Source organism: Carassius gibelio, chromosome B17, assembly GCF_023724105.1.
Source record: "Carassius gibelio isolate Cgi1373 ecotype wild population from Czech Republic chromosome B17, carGib1.2-hapl.c, whole genome shotgun sequence".
Lineage (NCBI taxonomy): Eukaryota > Metazoa > Chordata > Actinopteri > Cypriniformes > Cyprinidae > Carassius > Carassius gibelio.
The window spans coordinates 6,617,223-6,637,546 of record NC_068412.1 but is presented as its reverse complement, the minus strand read 5'-3'; the positions used below and the strand labels follow the sequence as shown (position 1 = coordinate 6,637,546).

Genomic DNA, 20,324 nt, shown 5'->3' with positions numbered 1-20,324 from the left:
TGATATAAAAGTGCATTCACAAATGTAATCATGCTATTATATTTGAGCAGTTTCATCAAACCATAGTTTTACAAGATTTGTTCCGAAGCGCTTCACTTTTCAAATGCAATTTCATATCGCATGAGCTACCAGACAAACCTACAGAAAACTAATACATTTGAACCACTGTATGTGATGCTAATATTTGAAAGTATCATTTTTCAAAACATGCAGCATGTATAAATAGTTTTGAAGTCATAAAGATATTGTGTGGAAATTTGGCTTTTTTTAATCGAACCTCCAGATCCGAAAATAATAATTTGTGTGAAAAGGAATAAATGTTTTACTGCTTCTAGTGTTAATTTCAACTGAAAACTGCAGCAATTCAGGGACATGCAAATAGTTCCTCGGGTGCGAGGGCTCAAATGTAAAAAAGCCAATTTAACAATTAGCGTGTTCTTGAACTTTAACTGCTTGCACTCCACATAATAGGCCTGGGTTGGTTTAACTTGGGCTTCATTTAGCCAACGATGATAATGTCATCAAAGAGTAAACAATATATCAGTATGTAGTATGCAAATACTAGTAAATTAAACCCTACTTGCAATTAATGTAAGTTCTTCTACTTTAGCAATTTCAGGTTTTAAAATGAATGACAATAGCTATGTAGTTTTCACCTGATTTATGAATAATAGTGGAAAGATTCCACTCCAATTTACATTGCAATGACGTTTAAGCTTTTTTCAAATGCACACAATCAATGGCAACACAATGGCATTGATTTCTCTGGCAGCCAGATATAAGTAAAAATAAACAGGTATTTTCCAAGTTTTGAGTGATTCGTAACTGTTCTGTACACATTGTCATAATCATTATTCAAATTTTGTATTGAGAGGCATGTATTTCTAATAGGTCTGGTTAGCAATAATCTGAGCTGTTTTATATAACCATGAATATGTATTACCATTTTGACTTTTGTTTTCTTACAACGTGAGAATTTAATTGCAATTGGCAATAATTTGTTAATAATATCAACCCTAATTATAAATTATGTGTTTTGTTTAGATTGCATGCCAAACTGAGAGAGCAAGACAAACAAATAATAAATGATCGGTTGATATGTGACCTGAGACAATCAGTATGAGATTGAGCTGGACTTGGATTCATAGCCTCCTTAAAATAGTGACTTGTGAATGAACGAACAAGGCTAAACCCAGTACCATCCATGCATGGCAATGTTTTTCTTCCAAAATTTGGGATTATATAAAAGGAATGACTATAAAGAGATACCTTTTTAGATAAGGTAATTTTAGATGGTAAAAATACCCCCTTCCCTGTTTTGGTTCTTTGAATGGATGTTGTTTTGTTGAATCAAAAACAATAAAAAAGCTGATCACAAAAAGAAATTGAGCTAGAAAAGGATGATGAGAGCCACTTAATGGAACCGGGACCGAGAGAGCAACTATGAACTAGTCATCTATCTCTCTCAACACAGAGGACATTGCTATGCATGAAAAGGGAGATCATCTCACTGCAATCTTGGGAAAACACACATTTCTTAGCGATTTATTTCTTTATCTAGCCGGAGGGCTGTGTTGATATTCCGATACACTAAGGCTGAGATCTGTGTCTTGTCCCCAGGTGTCTGACATTTAATTCGCCAGTGTCCAAAGCATTGCAGCTGTGAGCCCACTGATGTCTCAAGGCATCACACATACTGAAAGAAGAACAAACATGCCACTGTTAAGACTGCACAGTCAGTCTCTCTCGCTCTTTCCCTGCCTCGATCTTTGACTCATTCTCTCTCATATACACGCGTAAACAGGCGAGCACACTTGCACACAAACTCCCACACAAACATACTCAATCTGCAACATTTCAGATCTTCAGGACACCCGCATTTTCAAGTGTCAAGGTTTTTTTTTTTTTTTTTTTTTTTTGTAGGGCAAAGATGAAAACATCAAGTATAAAACAAGATGATTTTTTACAGGCACAGTATCAGAATTTGTTTAGGCTTCTGAGTTTGCAGCAATAGGTTAAACCTATGAAAAGACCTTGGACACTTTTGAGATTATTTACTTGGTCACTTTTCTTTTTCTGATTGGGCAGGTACCTGAGCATAAAAATAAATAAATAATGTAATTGTCTGTGGAGATAAATTTGAGTCTGATAGCAATCAGGATGTGGTTTGAGTTGCAAACAAAATACAGTCTGGTCAAGTGTAACTCTATCTGACCAATGTGAATGTATGTGAATGCCTCCATGTCAATATGCAGATGTATGGAAGCCACACATGCGCAAGCAATCATAAATGAGAGTTTTGCAAGCGAAGAAGACACATACAATAGGCTCCGCTGTCTACAATCACAAAGGTTCTACATGTACATACAGTGCCATGCACTTATTGTAATAATTACAACAACTGGTTAATAACCCTGAACCTACCCATAAAACTAATAATAACCCATGTTGCTAGGGATGTGCCAAATAACTTATTCAGAAAGAGACAGATAATGGCTTAAAATTAATAATGAATGACACATGTTTTCTGAATAACAGCTGAACCATGGATAGTGCAATATTATACATAACCCTCTAAAATGAGGATGCATTAATAAGTGTATCTGTCTCTGTATGTCACTCAAAAAATTAGAGCTTGCCAAAAGTAATATCAACTAAAATATTGAAGCATACATATTTTCTATTGTTTGATATGTCTATTAAACCCTCTGGAGTCTAAAGGTATTTTTGGGGCCTGGAGAAGTTTTGTCATGCCCTGACATTTGTACTTTTTTCAGTTTTTTATAAATATCTAAATGTTTTGAACCGTGTCCAATATGTATATATATATATATATATATATATATATATATATATATATATATATATATATATATATATATATATATATATATATATATATATATATATATATATATATATATATATATGATTTACACTCCGATGGCATGTTTTGACTGTTTCAGTGTCTGTGCACACACAAAGTGGATATGGTAAGCATATGTTATCTTTGTATACATTACTGCATACTGTATTCCTAAATCTGAAGATACACTGTTTTCTGTTGATGTGTGAACTTCACTAAATATTTGTAGCCTACTTATGATCCAATAATCGAAATCAGCTTTGCTACTTTAGATATGAAACAGAGACACAGCTTTTAAATTCTGGTATTTAACAGCACACATTCAAGCAATAAATATGGCTTTTCAGTCAGTTGCAAGAGTGGCAATAGTTTGTCATGTTCATCATTGCCCAGCCTTATGATACATTAATGAGTGTACCAACAGCACATTTGATCACAAATGACCTTGCTTTTTCAGAAGTCAGAGCTTTTATATAACGCTTAAATTATTACACTCAGTTTTAGTTCATTTATATTTAAATTGACTTTAGAATTATAATTAATAAAAATAATAATAATATTTGAAAAATGTCAAGGGGACAGAATCACATTTAAAATGGACTCTTCATGTGATTTGTGATTTGATGAACTTTCGGCATGAACTCGGCCCATTTTTAATTGTATCTGAATAAAGATACAGAAACAAATAATTATGAGATTCCTACAGACATGGATCAGTGCATGAGAATTAAGTGCAACCATCACAAGTCTGGAATGAAAGCATCTTTCATGAATGTTTACAGTCAGTTAGAATATGCTTCCCAAAACCATTATTCATGTGATTTGCTCAAGGAGTAAGAAGCCAACCACAATATACATCACTGTATTTCTATTCCAACAAGTATGCTCTCCAGTATGATTAGCATGGAGTCCAAAAATAAATAAATAAATAAATATATATATATATATATATATATATATATATATATATATATATATATATATATATATATATATATATATATATATATATATATATATATATATATATATAATTTAATAAAATAAAATAATAATAATTCAAAGAGTAATGAAGAGACAGCATCAGGCAAGAAGAAGTGGCCAAAAATAAACAAATAAATATATATATATAAATATATATATATATATATATATATATATATATATATATATATATATATATATATATATATATATATATATATATATAATTTAATAAAATAAAATAATAATAATTCAAAGAGTAATGAAGAGACAGCATCAGGCAAGAAGAAGTGGCAGCAGGCTGCTTGTAATCCACCGAGACAAGCTATCAGAAAGTTAAGCGAGATTATATGATGTATTACAAATATGCTTAGAGTGATGAGATGAGCTACTTATAAGTCTCGGAGAGGAGCTTTTCTCAAACCTCCACAGGAAAAAGGGATGAAGTGTTGGGCTTTAAATTCCATGTGTAATGCTTCCCAGTCTGAATGATGGGTGAGTTGAGGTTCAGCAGAAGACTGAGGAAAAAGCATTGGAGTGCTGAATATCAGGAGCTAAAAAAAAAACAAAACAACGAACACACACACACTAAACATCTTCCCGTCAACACACTGGGTTTAGCTTATTCACACTGCATGTCATTTTTCAGGCTTTAAATAGTTTACACAGAACTGGAGGAGGGAAAGTGGGATGGGTAGCGAGTGGGAATAAATTGAAAGGTATTGTGAGGATATTCTGCAAAAACGCTCCCTTCTTAAATGTCAACTTAATGTTGCATGCTGTGAAAGCAAAAGCCCACCTTACTGGCTTTTCTTTAATGGCTGTTTTTGTGTTTGTTGCCAGGGGGCAATTCACATGCTGAATTCACAACCCAATGCTAGATGATTTATTTCAGCAAACAAACATGAAATATAATTACGTGTGCTTCAACAAAAGATTACCCCATTGCTAAGAGCTCAAACAGAGATGTACTTACAGTACATACTTTAAAGTACACATACAGCACCCACTGTCCATAGAGTGGGTTTTAATGGTATGAATTTTCTTTAATGGGTAGATGTTTAAGTTATGCTTTCATATCTTTTTTATTTTTTTTTTCGTGCTTTAACTAATCGTTCACTGCTGTGTCTTGGACGCAGCACCTTGCAGGTCACACTCTAAGTGTGAAGGCAGTAGTCTGTTAGCATGGGCACTAAACTGAAAATGGGCCACTCATGACCTATTTAGATGATATGCAAAACAGAGAAAGAGTTTGGTTGCAAAATGCTATAAATCTAAGAAAAGTTTCAATGAGGCGCTTTATATATGGAACCCTTAAACAGTTCAATCAAAAGAAGGGAGCTAAAAGACTAACTAGAATTTAAATATATATATTTTTTTAAATGTATAAGCATTAAAATGTTAATTGTATATTCTGCATTTAAACAATAAAAAACAAAGGACCCATGACAATTTCAGCACTGGAAAGGGCTAAATAGTGCTGATTTAAATTAACTGAGTGATAGCTTTTGGATAGTACTGAGCAAAAAGTAGGTAGCAAACAGTTACTTCTGCCATCTCTGTGTTATTGGTCAGTGACAAATCCATTTTGATGTTAACTCTTGTAGGCTTGACATCCTAAGATGGAGATACAAGTCAGAGAAACATTTATTAGGCCTATGGAGAGTACAGTACAACAGGAACAATAAAGGAATCTCTCACAATTAAATCAAATCTTAAAACTCTCTTGAATTAGAGTGTGGTGTTTTCATCTAAATGTTAATGACCAAAAAAGTAATGCTGCACTCCATAGTCCAGACCTGCAGTGACAATGCAAAATATTTATTTATTTATCAATCAACCATAAGAACTTGTATGATAAAATGTGGCTCCCCTCTGCGAGTCCGGAGCACAAGGGGCGGTGGCTTCTTCTAGCGGCTTCATCCCTCTCACTAGCCGCAGCGCTTGATGGGGATAGGCGGCCTGGCATCCTGGCATGATGGCCGTGTAAACAGGTGTGGTTCTAAAACATGACAAGCGTTTAGGTAAATGTAATTGAAATAATCTGAAATTTGTGAATTTTCTCACTTACCAATGTAATCATTGTTCTCCCGAGCATTGAATGCAGTCAGCGCACCGTGAACCATTGAAGTGTAAACAGCTTATTAGTGTTCACTCTTACGAGAGGTGCACGACTGAAATGCGGCACTGTGTGGTTGGGACAAAACTGATCAGCGCATAGATACACGTTCACCTTGTTTGCTGTTTATGTCAAATATCATTGTATGCATCTGTTTGGAGGGGTGAGTTATAAGAATAGCCATTTCTACATTAATCTACGTGAACCACTGAAACTGCATGCGATATAAGCATGTTGCGCGTCAATAAAAGAGCTAGACGGCTTCTTACATGACATAATTACTAACTTGCAATCATGTTAGTGTGCTGATTAAATAGTTTATTCTCTTCTGAATAAAGGTGTGTCAAGTAAAATTTTAATTAAAACACAAATATAACGCAATATATAATTTTTTATGCCAAGAAGGTTATATATTTTAGCACAGAAGGTTTCTTCAAAACCAAAAAAAAAAAAAAAATTCCAGATTTTTATCTATAAAGACCGAGAAAGGATACTGGCGTTTGTCGCAGTTTGGAAAAGAAAGTAGGAGAAAACATGACAAATGAACTTGGTTAGTATTGATATATATATAAGTTTCTTGATTGTCGTCTTGACTAACCTGAGTTTCAAGATATGTAATGTTTTGAAACAGGAGATCAAGGACAAGGCAACTTTTTAGGATCATCTCTTGGGTCAGGGTATGGTTATGATATCCACCGTCTGTTCACCCTCAATTTGGTCTAATTTAATATGGGTTATTACTGACTTCATAACAGCTGTTGTCTTTGTGAGATGCCCCAGATTTCATGATTGTGGTCTAGATAGACTGATGTTTCCCTCCCATAGTTGGAAACCAGTGGGGGCTGACTGTCTATTCCAACCAGCCAACTCTCTTGTGATTATATCCATTACCTCGTAATGCACATACAAATCTGATGGATACATTACAATTCTTGCAAGGCTTCCAATAGAAAACAAATTATGTAGTATCATGACAAGCAACATTTCTTTATACAGAACCTCAGTCCTTAGATTGCCAGACTATTCGGTTGTTTTCTTGCAAGCAGTAGTATTTACTTCTGGAGATGTAAATCTGGTAAAGAATATCTTCCAGTATATTGAACGAACACACAATAAAATTATTGCATCATACATTTTACTGCAATCTGATCAATACAAATAAACTATAAAGAAGCCATGTACCAACTTAAATGAGTATTTAGTTTGAGTTAGTTTTGTCATGCTAAAGATTTATTGTTTTATCTAGAACCTTTCATGACATGCTACCCTACCCCTGAGATTTATATTTGTCTTTTCAGGTAGGGGTCATCGATATTGAGCAGCAAATAAAAATTAAGCCTCTTTATTGTTTTCTGGCAGATCCTATAAATCTGATTCTGTAGAGTAATCCTTAGTGAAATGAACTGTATTGACTACAATAAGCTTTACAATATTTATTGTCAGACATATATATATTCTCATAATAAAGCGAATGTTTACAGTTCAGCATGATAGTTTGCAAAAACTCCTGCATTAGAAAATTTAATATTTAAATAACAAAAATGCAATGGGTGAACTTGTTTTTATAACTTCCATGCTTGCCTTCGTTCAACAGCGAGAACATTATATTTCTAGGTTATTTTATTATCCGGGGAACCTAGCTGATGCCAACTAACATCTCTTTCCAAAATGCAGCTCATAGCAAGGAAAGAGTGCATTGAACCCAGTGGTCCCTCTCAAATTGCAGAAACCAGATAAGTGGACATGCCCATGGGCCTCAAGCAGTAGGTACATAATGACAACATGGAGGAAGATGATAAGCTCTTATCTGAGGGGCACTTGTCCCAAACCTAGTGGAAAATGTGATTACACCTCTCCACAGGAGAACCATGAGTGTAAGGTAGTCAAAGAAAAAAAAAAAAAATGTTTACTTGCCTCCGGAACACAGACCTTTCACACTAAGGCTATGTTTTGCATAAGGTGCTGTACTGTAGAAGTAATCAGTGCAGTTGTATAATAATTTGTAAAGAACAATGGTGTACACTTTGATCAATTTCTGAGGGACATGGGCAAACATTAGCTGTAATGCTATGTATTAACTATGTAATATATATGTTAATGCATAGTTATCACACAGCATGCATAAAAATGACCTCTGTGGTTAAAAATATATTCTGTAAATGCATGTGAACTGGATGTATACAGTGTGTGTGTGTGTGTGTGTGTGTGTGTAGTTTAGTTATAGTTTAACTAAAACCATATTATATTATTATATTACAACAAATAAAATAACATCGTTCAATTGCTATGAGGGATACATTAGCAGTAGATATTTGTTTTATAACAAGTTTGTAACATTTTCATAATTATTTTTTTTATAACGGACTAAGCAAAACTGTAACTAAATAAATTCAACTATTATTAGTTAAATTAGCTAAAGTGTACCTAATCAAACTTAAGTCAGAATATTTTATTTGACTTTTAAGCAGCATTTGTCATTTAGTAGTAAAATCTGTGAGGGAAAGAAATAAAGTGCATTCAGTGGACTGTGCTGTTTTACAACATACTGGTCAAAACACTGATAACATAGAGTTCATTAATGAGTGCAACGCTGCTCAAACAATAACTTCATATTCGATTAATGCAATGAAACGTTATATGCCTCCAAAGTTGAGAAAGGTAACATCTATGTTTCTTAGCTCAGTCAGTATACCGTATTGAACAGAGGCGTGAAGGTTACCCCAGGTTACTTCTATAATAAGAGTGGGCTTGTTTTTTGTCAGGTGGCTGAGCAACTCCCATTTTGTGTTAGGATTTGTCTGCGCAGCCTGCTCTGAAAGCACTGACCCTCATAAAGCCTCTGTATTGACGCAGGCAAATGGATGCTGTCTACAGACCGTGTGGAACAGACTGTTCTTTCAGCTGGATCATTCTCAATATTCTTGCTCATGTGTGCATTTTTGGTCATTTATTTTAAGAAACTACTCACTTTAAATCATTTTCGACATTGTTTTAACAATGCTGTTTTTTTTTTCTTTGTTTTTTTTTTTTGTTCTATTTCTGCACACTCATTTTGTTTGGAGTCTCTTTGGGATTGCATGTCGATATACTCCAATACTCTGCACTATGCTGTTGGATCCATTGTTAGGTTGTTTCTAGTCTTCTGTAATGTAGCCATTCCTTCAGAGTGACAGCAGAAGGTCTGGACTACATAGCGACTATCATTGGCAAAGGGCTACCCAAGAGGACGTCTGACCGACATGTAAAGTGACCACTCACAGCTTCAAGTTTAGGGCATCATGGCTCCAAAACTCCTGAAGTGTTATCATATATGTGTGCTGTATGCATCAGACATTAGGCCAGTGGTCTAAGTGTGTGACATCTGAAGCTGAGACCTGGTTGTTTCACTAGTATTTGTAGTATATCATCATCATTGTGACATAACTTGGTTTGTTTGTTTGTTTTGTTTAGATGAACTTTTATGTTTTTCTTTGTAAAGCACATTAAGCTGAAAAATATTTTTTTTTTTCACTCAAAAATTGCTAGTAAATTTCACAATTAATTACAAATAAACAGCAAGTAACACTGAATTATGTATTGAATTACAAATAACACACACAAACACACACACACACACACACACACACACACATATATATATATATATATATATATATTATTATTTATTTATTTTTACTATGTCCATGATGTACAAAGTTATTATTATTATTATTATTATTATTATTATTATTATTATTATTATTATTATTATTATTATTATTATTATTATTATTATAAAATCATTAACAATTGCATTGGATGGATGAGCAGGCATAAGAGATAACCCACTAAATGCACAAAATGTTAATTTTAATTTATTCATTCATTCAGTCCCCTATATATTGTTGAAATGGGACCAATCATTCATCAAAGAAAGATGCATCTTATAATTTTTTAAAAGTTTAAAACACAAAGATGCATGCAAAACAGATGGTGTGCAATGAGAGGGAACACTCTGTTATGGAAAGTCTGTCTTCTTAAAGTGTGAATGGCCTGAGATGTTTTCATATATATGTTTTTTAGCTTAATCTGATGTTAATTGATGACATTTCAACAGTTGCTGTCTTGAGGCTTAGCAGCAGAGTACTCATCTCAAGAGCCTCTTTTAGCCAAACAGAGGTGTTTGTTTATTCTGAATGCAAATGTCAGAGTCTATCACTGAGCGCTTTACAGCGTCTTTCTTCATTTATCTCTAAAGTCTCTTTAAAAAGGTCAAATCCCTCCATTAGATGCTGGTGCTTTCAGATCTCACCAGCAATTTGCACGGTTTCATTTGATGGTGGGTATTCTCCTGCCGTAAAACTTGTTTTGATGCATTTGAGTGCAGGTAAACCCTCTTATGTCACTTCACATGTCATTGAGCTTTCGTTAGGATCATGTTCAGATTTAGACAAAATCATAAGTCTTTTTTTTATTTTTATTCCTTTAAAAAAAATAGAATTGCATCATATTACACTGTGCAAATACACACACATCAGTTCTATTTCCAGAGATGTCAATACCCAACCCATCTGATGTCGCTTGCATGACTGCACTGACTTGAAGTTGAATATGGGGATACGCTTCACATGTGATGCGGTAAACTGGTGAAAAGGAAATAAAAATAACACTAGCTAAACTTCAGCAAGCGTGCTGCTAATCCGACGCTGAACATATGGAAATTGTTAGGGCCCCAGAGCAGAAAGAAATGCAAATGGATTAGTGTGGAAATTGCTTTCTAAATTGTCGTGTTTTGCTCTTATCTGCATCCTCACTGGAATTATTTGATAAACTAGGATCACAAACAAACATTCTAACCCTGTTGTTTGGATGGAATTTCTTTATTTATTTTTTCAATATACTTAGGAAGAATTGAGGAGGCGCAGGAAAATTCTTCAAGATCCAGCATTTAATCATCAACGGGCATATACAGGAAATAAAATAAATCTAAGACATTTAACAGCACACAGAAAACTCAAAACAGGGAACACTATTTAAACACGTCACAACGGGACACACCTGGGGACAAATGAACTAATGACACACTGCTAGAACCAATTTAACTAAATGGGGAACACTTAGAACTAATAGAAATGAGGACAGGAAACATGACCAAATAAGGAAAACCAGAACAAACATGTGACAGATCGCCCCGCTCCTGGACACTGCGTCCCGCCATAACAACACCATCGGGGAGTGGGGGCAGGCGCTGGTGCAGGACGGGGACAGGGCAGAGACAAGGAGAGCCTCCAGGGCGAATCAGGAACCTGTGGCGGAGCAGGCAGTTTGGGTTACCATGGCAGATCTGGAGACTCGGGAGCCGGCTCGCCCACAGGCATATGAACCCGCTAAATATTTTCTTGGGGAAAACTAGGTATCTTGATTTGGCGCTCTGGGGCTGGAGCTGACACTGGGGCGAGCTCTGGGACTGGAGCCGACACTGGGGTGAGCTATTGGGCTGGAGCCGAGCTCTCCCTGGGCTTAACTGGGAATCAGGAGCCCTCCATGGGTTTAACTGGGGATCTGTCAAGTCTGCTTTATTGTCAATTCTTCCATATGTACAGTACATACACACAGAGAATCAAAATGTTGTTACTCTCAAACTCCCCGGTGCATACAGATAACACTAACAGTAGAACTTAAAAATCTAGATCAAATATAAAATATAAGATACAACTATCCAATAAGGGAATGTAAAAAAATAAATACATAAATAAATAAATAATAAAAATAAAAATAAAATTAAATAAATCAGTTCAAGGTACATGGCAAGTAGAGTGCAAACCAGTGGAGTGAACAAACGTGTGACGGGTGTGTGGGATCACCTGCAATGCAGAGGGCTTTGCGGGCGAGAAGGGTTCCAGTAGTGTCCTGAAGGGAGGGGAGAGAGACACCAATGATCTTCTCAGCTGTTCTCACAATGCATTGCAGAGTCCACCGGCAGGATACGTTGGAGGTGCCATACCACACAGTGATGCAGCTAGTCAGGATGCTCTCGATGGTGCCTCTGTAAAAGGTGTACATGATGGGGGCAGGGGCTCTGGCTCTCCTCAGTTTGCGGAGGAAGTAGAGGGCAATCTGAAGCCCACCCTGGGTTTAACTGGGTGTCGGGAGCCCTCCATTGGCTCAATGGGGGATCAGGAGCTCTCCCTGGGTTCAACGGGTAAACCGGGGCACTTCCTGGGCTGAACTGGGGATTGGGAGCCCATCCTGGGCTTGACTCGGGAAAGGGAGCCCATCCTGGGCTTGCCTTGGGAACGGGAGCCCATCCTTGGCTGAACAGGGGATCGGGAGCCTTCCATGTGCTATACTCGGGAACAGGAGCCCATCCTGGGCTTATCTCGGGTAAAGGAACCCCTCCTGGGCTTAACTCTGGAACAGGAGCCCTCCCTGGGCTTAAGTGGGGATGAGGAGCCCTCAGCTGACTGGTTCTGGTTCAGAGACTCTCCAGACACCGGATGACTACCTCCTTGCAGCTGAGGTTGGTGGTGTCTGAGAGCTCCACAGGACAATGGTAAGTTATTCTAATCCAGAACAGCGTCACAAGGGTTTTCCCCTCGAGGGAGCTGGTGACGACGATTGGCACGAATGTCCTCATGAAATCAGTGGGGTCTGGGCATTCTTGAGCCAGTGATATAAACACTGCGGTTTCTTCCATTACAGTGGGGAAACAAAACAGATGAAAACAAAAACACTTTTCAGAACAAATGGAAAATAAAAGGGGGAGAAAAAGGCACCGCTTTACTTTTTGGTCTGTTGTTCTGTCACAAAACACTCGGGAAGAAGTGAGGAGATGCAGGAGATTTCTTCAAGATGTAACATGTAATCATCAACGGGAATATACAGGAATTTAACAGCAATGACATTATACAATGATATTTAACAGCAGACAGAGAACTCAACACAGGGAACAATATTTAAACACATGGCACAATGGGTTGAGTAAACAATTGTTTACTCAACCTCGTATTGTTTTTGGCTAATTTCTTTCTTCTTTGGCATACAATATATGAATACACAAAATCACTGACATTCTTTTCAGTTAACAACACTTAACTTCTTCAGGGTTCAGGTGAGGGAACTGTAGTGGCAATGGCTTGGTTTTGTGCTTGGTTTTGTGCTCAGTGGCCCAATTATTATTATTATATATATTTTTTTTATGTTTGTTTTGGATCATTGTTTTGATGGATGATCCAACTGTGGCCCATTATAGGATTTCTAACAGAGGCAGTCCATTTTAGATTTATTTGTCTATTGGTATTTAATAGAATACATGATGCCATCTGTCTGAACAAGATGTCCAGGATTTCCGGCAAAAAAATTGATAACTACATTAAAGATACAGCAGTATATGTACACACACTTTTAATCTTTATATCGAAATAAGTAAATAAATAAATAAAGAAAGAAAGAAAGAAAGAAAGAAAGAAAGAAAGTTGTGCAACTAAGAATTATTACATGAAAGAGCAGATGGAGAGTTAGAGAGATAATAATTCATACACAGAAACAGGATATTACTGGTGCTCTCTCATATTATTAGTCTCATCATCTGGAATGACACCCTCCCTGTTTCAAATAAACATTTCTTGGAAATGAGGGCGTTTTGTGTTTGTCCATCCATGACAAATGAAGAGACTCTCTGCAGTGTGAAACAAAGATTATGGCACATTACACTGAGTCCACACACCCATACAAAAGAACAGAAACAAATATATAAAAATGTAATAAAGCAAGTTTTGAGCTTGCAAACACATATGCCCTGATAACGTGTCATGTACTATTATAGCAGAGGCACATTGTGTGTGGATAGACAGGCCATCCGACAATGTGGAATATGCTATACACACTTCATGGAACTGGAATTAATCCCATTGTGACCACAAAGCTGCAGGTTTGTTGTAAGACCCCTGCTGTAAAATATTCTGGTATTATTTCATAAATAAACTACATATGGCCTTTCTGGGGGTTGAAGTCACACAGCTGTAGAAATTAAAATTGATCCCAAAATATATACTGTATATTTAATTTTGATCCTCTCATTTTCCACATTGAAATATTTGTGACAGGAAATCAAATGTATTTCTCATATTCATCCAATGATGGAATGCTATTAACCAGTGGTTCCCAACCCTGGTCCTGGAAGCACCCCAACACTGCACATTTGGCATATCTCCTTTCTCTGACACACCAATTTCAGGCCTTGAAGTCTCTACTAAGGAGCTGATGACCTGAATCATTTGTGTTTGATTAAGGAGACATGCATAACATGCAGTGGTGGGGTGCCTCGGGGATTAGGGTTGGGAACCACTGCTATAAACAGTAAAATATCAAGCCATGTGTCAATTTAACTAATAAAAGACAAAGTCACTGTGAGTCATGGCAGATGAGTTCACCATCAAGAACAATGGAGAAAGTACTATATGTCTGTATGTAGCTTGCATTAAATTATAAATACGTTAAATTGACCACTTAAACAGTACCACTTAGTGAAGTCTTCTTTTTGCTTGTGAAAAATAATTGTGAACATTTATTTTTTGTAAAAATGGATGTCAAAGCTAAATAAATCAGCATTTTAAAAACAGCATGATAGTTCACTCCAAACATCTTGGTATATTAGCACAGAAAGCAAAAACATGTATGCCAAATATATACTGTATATATATATATATATATATATATATATATATATATATATATATATATATATATATATATATATATATATATATATATATATATATATATATATATATATATATATATATATATATATATTAGGCTGTGCTGGAAGACACTAATTGTGATTTTTTTTTTTTCTTTATATATATACAAAGGTATAAGCCTGCTGTGTGGGAGCGTTTGAAACCAAGGCTGGGAGAAGGAACCATATGGCACAAAACACAATATAGGTAAGAATGAGGTACTTGTTGATGTGGAAGTGTTCATGTATTCACACCCGTTTGATTCTGCCAATTAACACCTCCTTCACCTGTCCTTTTTATTCTCTGACTGATGAACACCGTTGGAGAGAGGTAGTCATGCATATAAATCATTCAGTAAATTAGTTTAGGAGAGGGAGAACTTGAAGATTCATTGGATAATTTTAAAGGTCATGCTATTGCTCTACAGGTATTGTACAAGTATGCATAGATTTTTGTTGATCCCTGTAACTTTTTTCTTTTGCTTTTGTGGGGCCCTGAATGTAGTTTACATGCCATATATATGTGGAGTACAAATGTATTTGTAATCAAATATGAAATTGAATATGTAATGGTCCACGTCTGGCTGCCTTAAGGCTGGGACACACCAAGCCGACTTCAAATAACTATCTGCAATGAAAGCCAATGGTGTTGTTGCCTCATGTCAGCTGTATCAGACCAAAAAGCGAATATTGAATAGACTACAGCTGACAAGCAGCCTAACATGCATGAGAGGAATTAACTGTCTATATCAGCAGTTTAATAGTTTACTATTAATCAATAGTATATTTTTGTTATTCAAAAGGAGAAACCTAAAAAAAAAGATATGTACAAAATAAATGCAGACATACAAAACTAAAACAAAGCAGTGCTTGCTTTTCAGTTTGAATATCAGTAACTTGATAACTTTAATTATTTTAAGCCGCTCATGTTGTCATGAAAACATTCACATTTTAGAATGATTAGGAAAGATCACATAGGCTAACATTTAAACATTCACCTGTCTGTACTGCCTTCATTTACATGCTTGTTTACATTACTTTCGCTTTAATTCTTGGGCACCGACTAGTTCACCATCAAGAACAATGGAGAATAATATCTGTCTGCATGTAGCTTTCATTAAATTATCAAATACGTTAAAGTGACTTCTTGAACAGTACCACTTAGTAAAGTCTTATTTTTGCTTGTGAAAATAATTGTGAACGTTTCATTTTTGTAAGACATTTCCAACATTACTAGCCGGCCCAAAAGTAGATATTACATTTAACCAACTTCTAGCAATTATTATAATGTACTATACTTTAAATATATTGCTGGCAGATAAAATCATTATTAAGGTGAAAATTTTTCAATAATATTAATTTGTGATATTTAAATAAAGCAGTAATATTATTGCTTTGAGATGTGCTCTTATTATAGGTTAACACTTTTTTCAAGTGTTACAAATGCTCCTAGCTACAGTTATAATCACCCAAATTGCAGGGGTAATTATCACACTAGTCTTCTACTAAACTCCAAATTAAAAACTAATCTGCTTATAACTGCACTTACTTTTGGCACATATAAATGGTCCTTATACCAAAAGATGTATTTGTACTCTGAGGTTTATAAAAAAATATATAATAATAATAATAAAATGCTACAACTGTCCCTGGTCTTTTTAGAGTATAATAAAACAGAAGCCAACAGCACAGGACACTTTTGTTTTCTCAGTCATTTCACATATTCTGTCATGGTTTGTTTGGTAATAATGTCACACCACATTATTGAAGTGCAAAAAGTGTGAGAAAATGTGACAGTGCCGTCTTCACTTTTTTTTTTTCTCCTGTCGTCTGTCAGAAAAAAAAGGTCTGTTGAATATTCATTGAGACTGAAATAACTGTGGTGAATATTTCACCCTGTTCTTTCAGTTCAGGGGATGTTTATTGCATAATCAGAGATGTTGTCACTGTTCTTGTATGATTTCAGCTTTTTTAAGAACAAGATTCTAGAATTTCACTTTGGGATGTTCAATGCCACAACATATATCTTACCCCTAGAGCGAGGAGTCTATTTTGTGTATACCTATCAAAATTAAATTGGGAATTGTTTGTTGTTCTCAGTTTGTGTCGCCACTCTAAACTACCAGAAGCAAGAAAGCTTTATGCTATGACAGATCTTCCCTGACAACAACATGCACACCCTCAGGGAAAATAACAGACTTTCTACAAAAAGTATGAACATACCTACAAAGAAGCCTTTAGATTTAAAAAAAAAAAAAAAAAAAAAAAAAAAAAACTTCCATCAGCAGTCCTTAACAACTTAACTTTTCATGTTTATTTTTTCCAAGAATACTTTCTTCAACATCCCTGTTGCAAATTAGCTTGTGTAGGCACAAACAGTGTCAGAACAGTTGTGCTACATTGAGTTTTATAAGCAGAGAAGAAAGAAGAAGTTTTTAGAGTTTTGTAAACTCAAAATGGCTGGACATCTACTGTATATAATAGCTATAGAAATCCATCTGTTAGAACTTCATAAGCATTGTAAAACTTAATCTGATTAACTTTTTGGAGTATTCTAGTGCAGCGATAGTTTCAGAGCTAACATGATTGAATTACAAACCTGAAAACCCAAATTTTCTCTAAATTTGAACCGAGCCCCTCTATGATGACAGTGAATTGATGTCTGTGCCACATTACTCTTCATTCATGAGTTGTATTACTGTATTATTAACCAATTACTGTAACCAATTAGAACTGTGAAACAAATGGCCACAATTGACCCAATTCTTATCCCTCTAAAGGTGAAAAGATGTGTGCATATTAAATTTGAATTTTGACGACTTCTTTATTCCCTCTCTGGTATACGCTAATGTGCTGCTGGATATGATTTTTGTGCCTTAACCAAAAAATCTGTTGCACATCTCTGTAGTTATTTTGTGGTTTGACACAGCATATACTCTTGTTAGTTTAATACACTGACCTGTCACTAAAACCTTTGCTTTTGTGGGTCAGCATTGTTCTAAGCAGGCTGAAGAAGATTTGGGAAGGTTGAGAAGTCGCTGTTGTCTGACAGCTGTCACTCAAGATAGACCAATAAAGTCATATTCCCTAAAGGGATTTACATGTCACTTGGTTCTTCAGCTGCACCTGCATTTGGTCAGCTATGTCCTTGACTGGTTAAACTTGGAATTCATTGGAAATCTGGAATGAATGGTAGTATTTAAACATAGAGTCAACAAATTTCAAGACTTTAGTTTTAATATAGATGCATTTTGAACTTATCTGACTTTCGAGTCTCAATGCACTAAAACAACTGTATAGGTTACATATGCCTCTTACTTACAAAGCTACTCTTGACAGACACTTTTATCCAAAGCAACATACTGTATACATTTTTATCAGTTCAGCAAATACACTAAAAAGATACATGTGGGAGCTACGGAGAAACAAAAGGTTACTGCCGATGGATAGCACCTGGCTACTGAAAAACTCAATGGCATATTTATAGCTGACACTCCGTGACCTAAAACTGCACTGGGGATTTTAAAAAGTGCTAAAGAATCAGAGGCTAAAAGAATAAATGCATTTTTCTCCAAAGCACATTTCAGATTTAAGGCTGCAGTACTATCAGCAACAACTTCTTAAAATAAACAATACCTGACAAATACATGTGCACATACAACCTCTCACACAACTCTAGCGTCAACGACTGAGGACAGTTCACTATAATTTCTCAAAAAAATAAAAAAATAAAAAATAAATAAATTTTGACTTCATTTTTTTTTCTACTTCATAGATTTTTTTAATGTTCTGTACATTTTGGGATTTTTATTTAAATAAACAACAAAGTTTTATCTATACAGTCGAATGGAATGCAAAAACTTTGAAGCTCAAATCTCAAATATACTCGGAATGTAGATAGAACCTTATAATTCCAAGGGGACGATAATATACTAACATACATAATGTATAGAACTCAAAATACCTGAAATACCCTGCAATTGTACTTTATTATATTAAACTGGTATACTTAAAGTCTTATAGATTAATATATCAGTTACACAAGTCCAACCAAATCAACTATTTTGGTAACTACGGATCTTGCATGACCATAGTTAACTAATAATGATTTTGCCGAATGCCCCACAGATGTATTAAAAGTTGGAAAATGTTAATCCAGAGAAAAGGATAGAACCATTCACTAATCTGGAAACTCCTGTCACACATGGTGAATAATGAACGCATATGCAAATACTGTACATCCGAAAAGCTCTGAATAGAATGAGAAAAACCCCAGTGGCTCAAAACACAAGCTAGTAGTAGACCGATGCAAGACTCCAGAACCAGTCAACCTGAATGGCTCGAAAGGTGTCTGAGTAAACACAAAGAAAAATCTATATAAATACCAATACACATCACTTAGTAGTTATTGTGCAGTGTGCTTCACTTCTCAGGAACACCAGGAAGTGCTCTATCCATTTATCCAGTTCAGTTCTTCTTCTTTTTTTTTTATTATTATTTTTTTTTAATGGGTTTTTAAATGTGGTTTATTATTATTATTATTATTATTATTATTATTATTATTATTATTATTATTATTATTATTATTATTATTATTATTATTATTATTATCATATTTATTTATTTTTAACTCATTAACCGCAGAATACTTTCCTTGGCTTATAAGCTGTACTTCCGTCTTCAGTAATGTTACACCAAATCACTCACAGGAATCCAGCAACTGCTCTCATTTTTTTCTTCTTCTTAAAAAAAACTGAACGATTGCAAATCCCTGGGGAAGTGGGTTCAGAAGCCATCACAACTTAACCCCAGGTTGTTCAAGGTGGGACGGTCCCTTTAGAGAGTTCATGGTTCTTTTACATGGTGACTTCACATTAAAATTGTAGTCATAAATCCTGTCAGTTCCCCAGGAATAAATAAAGATTCCTTGAATATTATTATTTAACAGTGCAGAAGCATTCATTTAACACTCCTCTTTTATTTATTTGTGGAGTTTGCTTTACTAATGTTATTTTGTTATGGCCCCCATGGTGACCATTTCAACATTTGCATTTATATTTCATATAGAAGGCTCATCCTCAGACACTAGAAGAATGGGTAAGGATGCAGAGAATACATCCTTGTAAATAAAACAAGCTGAGAGCAGAACTACAACTCACTAAGAAATGTCTTTATACAACTCTGAAAAACATAGTTAAATATATTATATTGCATTTCTGTAAACAGATTGTTGTGAATATTACTCATTACACCTTTATATATACTAATATATTGAAGCTTACCTGTTTCGGCTTCACAGTTTTTGTGATGCTTCTCTGTTTTTTCAGAGACACATTATAAAAAAAAAAAAATACATATAATATGATTAAAAATAGGATATTGATTATATGTGGCCCTGCAGCACAAAACCAGTCTTAATGTTCATACATAATCTGAAAGCTGAATAAATAAGCTTTCCACTGATGTACTGTTTGAAAATCTGGAATCTGAGTTTTTATATATCTATCTATCTATATATATATATATATATATATATATATATATATATATATATATATATATATATATATATATATATATATATATATATATATATATTTATGGTAGGAAATGTACAAAATATATTGATGGAACGT

The 20,324-nt window shown here is 34.9% G+C and overlaps 1 protein-coding gene across 1 annotated transcript in view; it reads left to right on the top strand.

The window, feature by feature from the left end:
- Positions 1–20,324, top strand: part of LOC127976121 (leucine-rich repeat and fibronectin type-III domain-containing protein 2-like) — a 155,613-nt gene that overhangs the window by 97,815 nt on the left and 37,474 nt on the right. Inside the window, exon 3 of the mRNA XM_052580283.1 lies at positions 14,822–14,896. The gene's annotated coding sequence lies outside the window, so the exon portion shown is untranslated. The remainder of the gene's footprint in view (positions 1–14,821; positions 14,897–20,324) is intronic.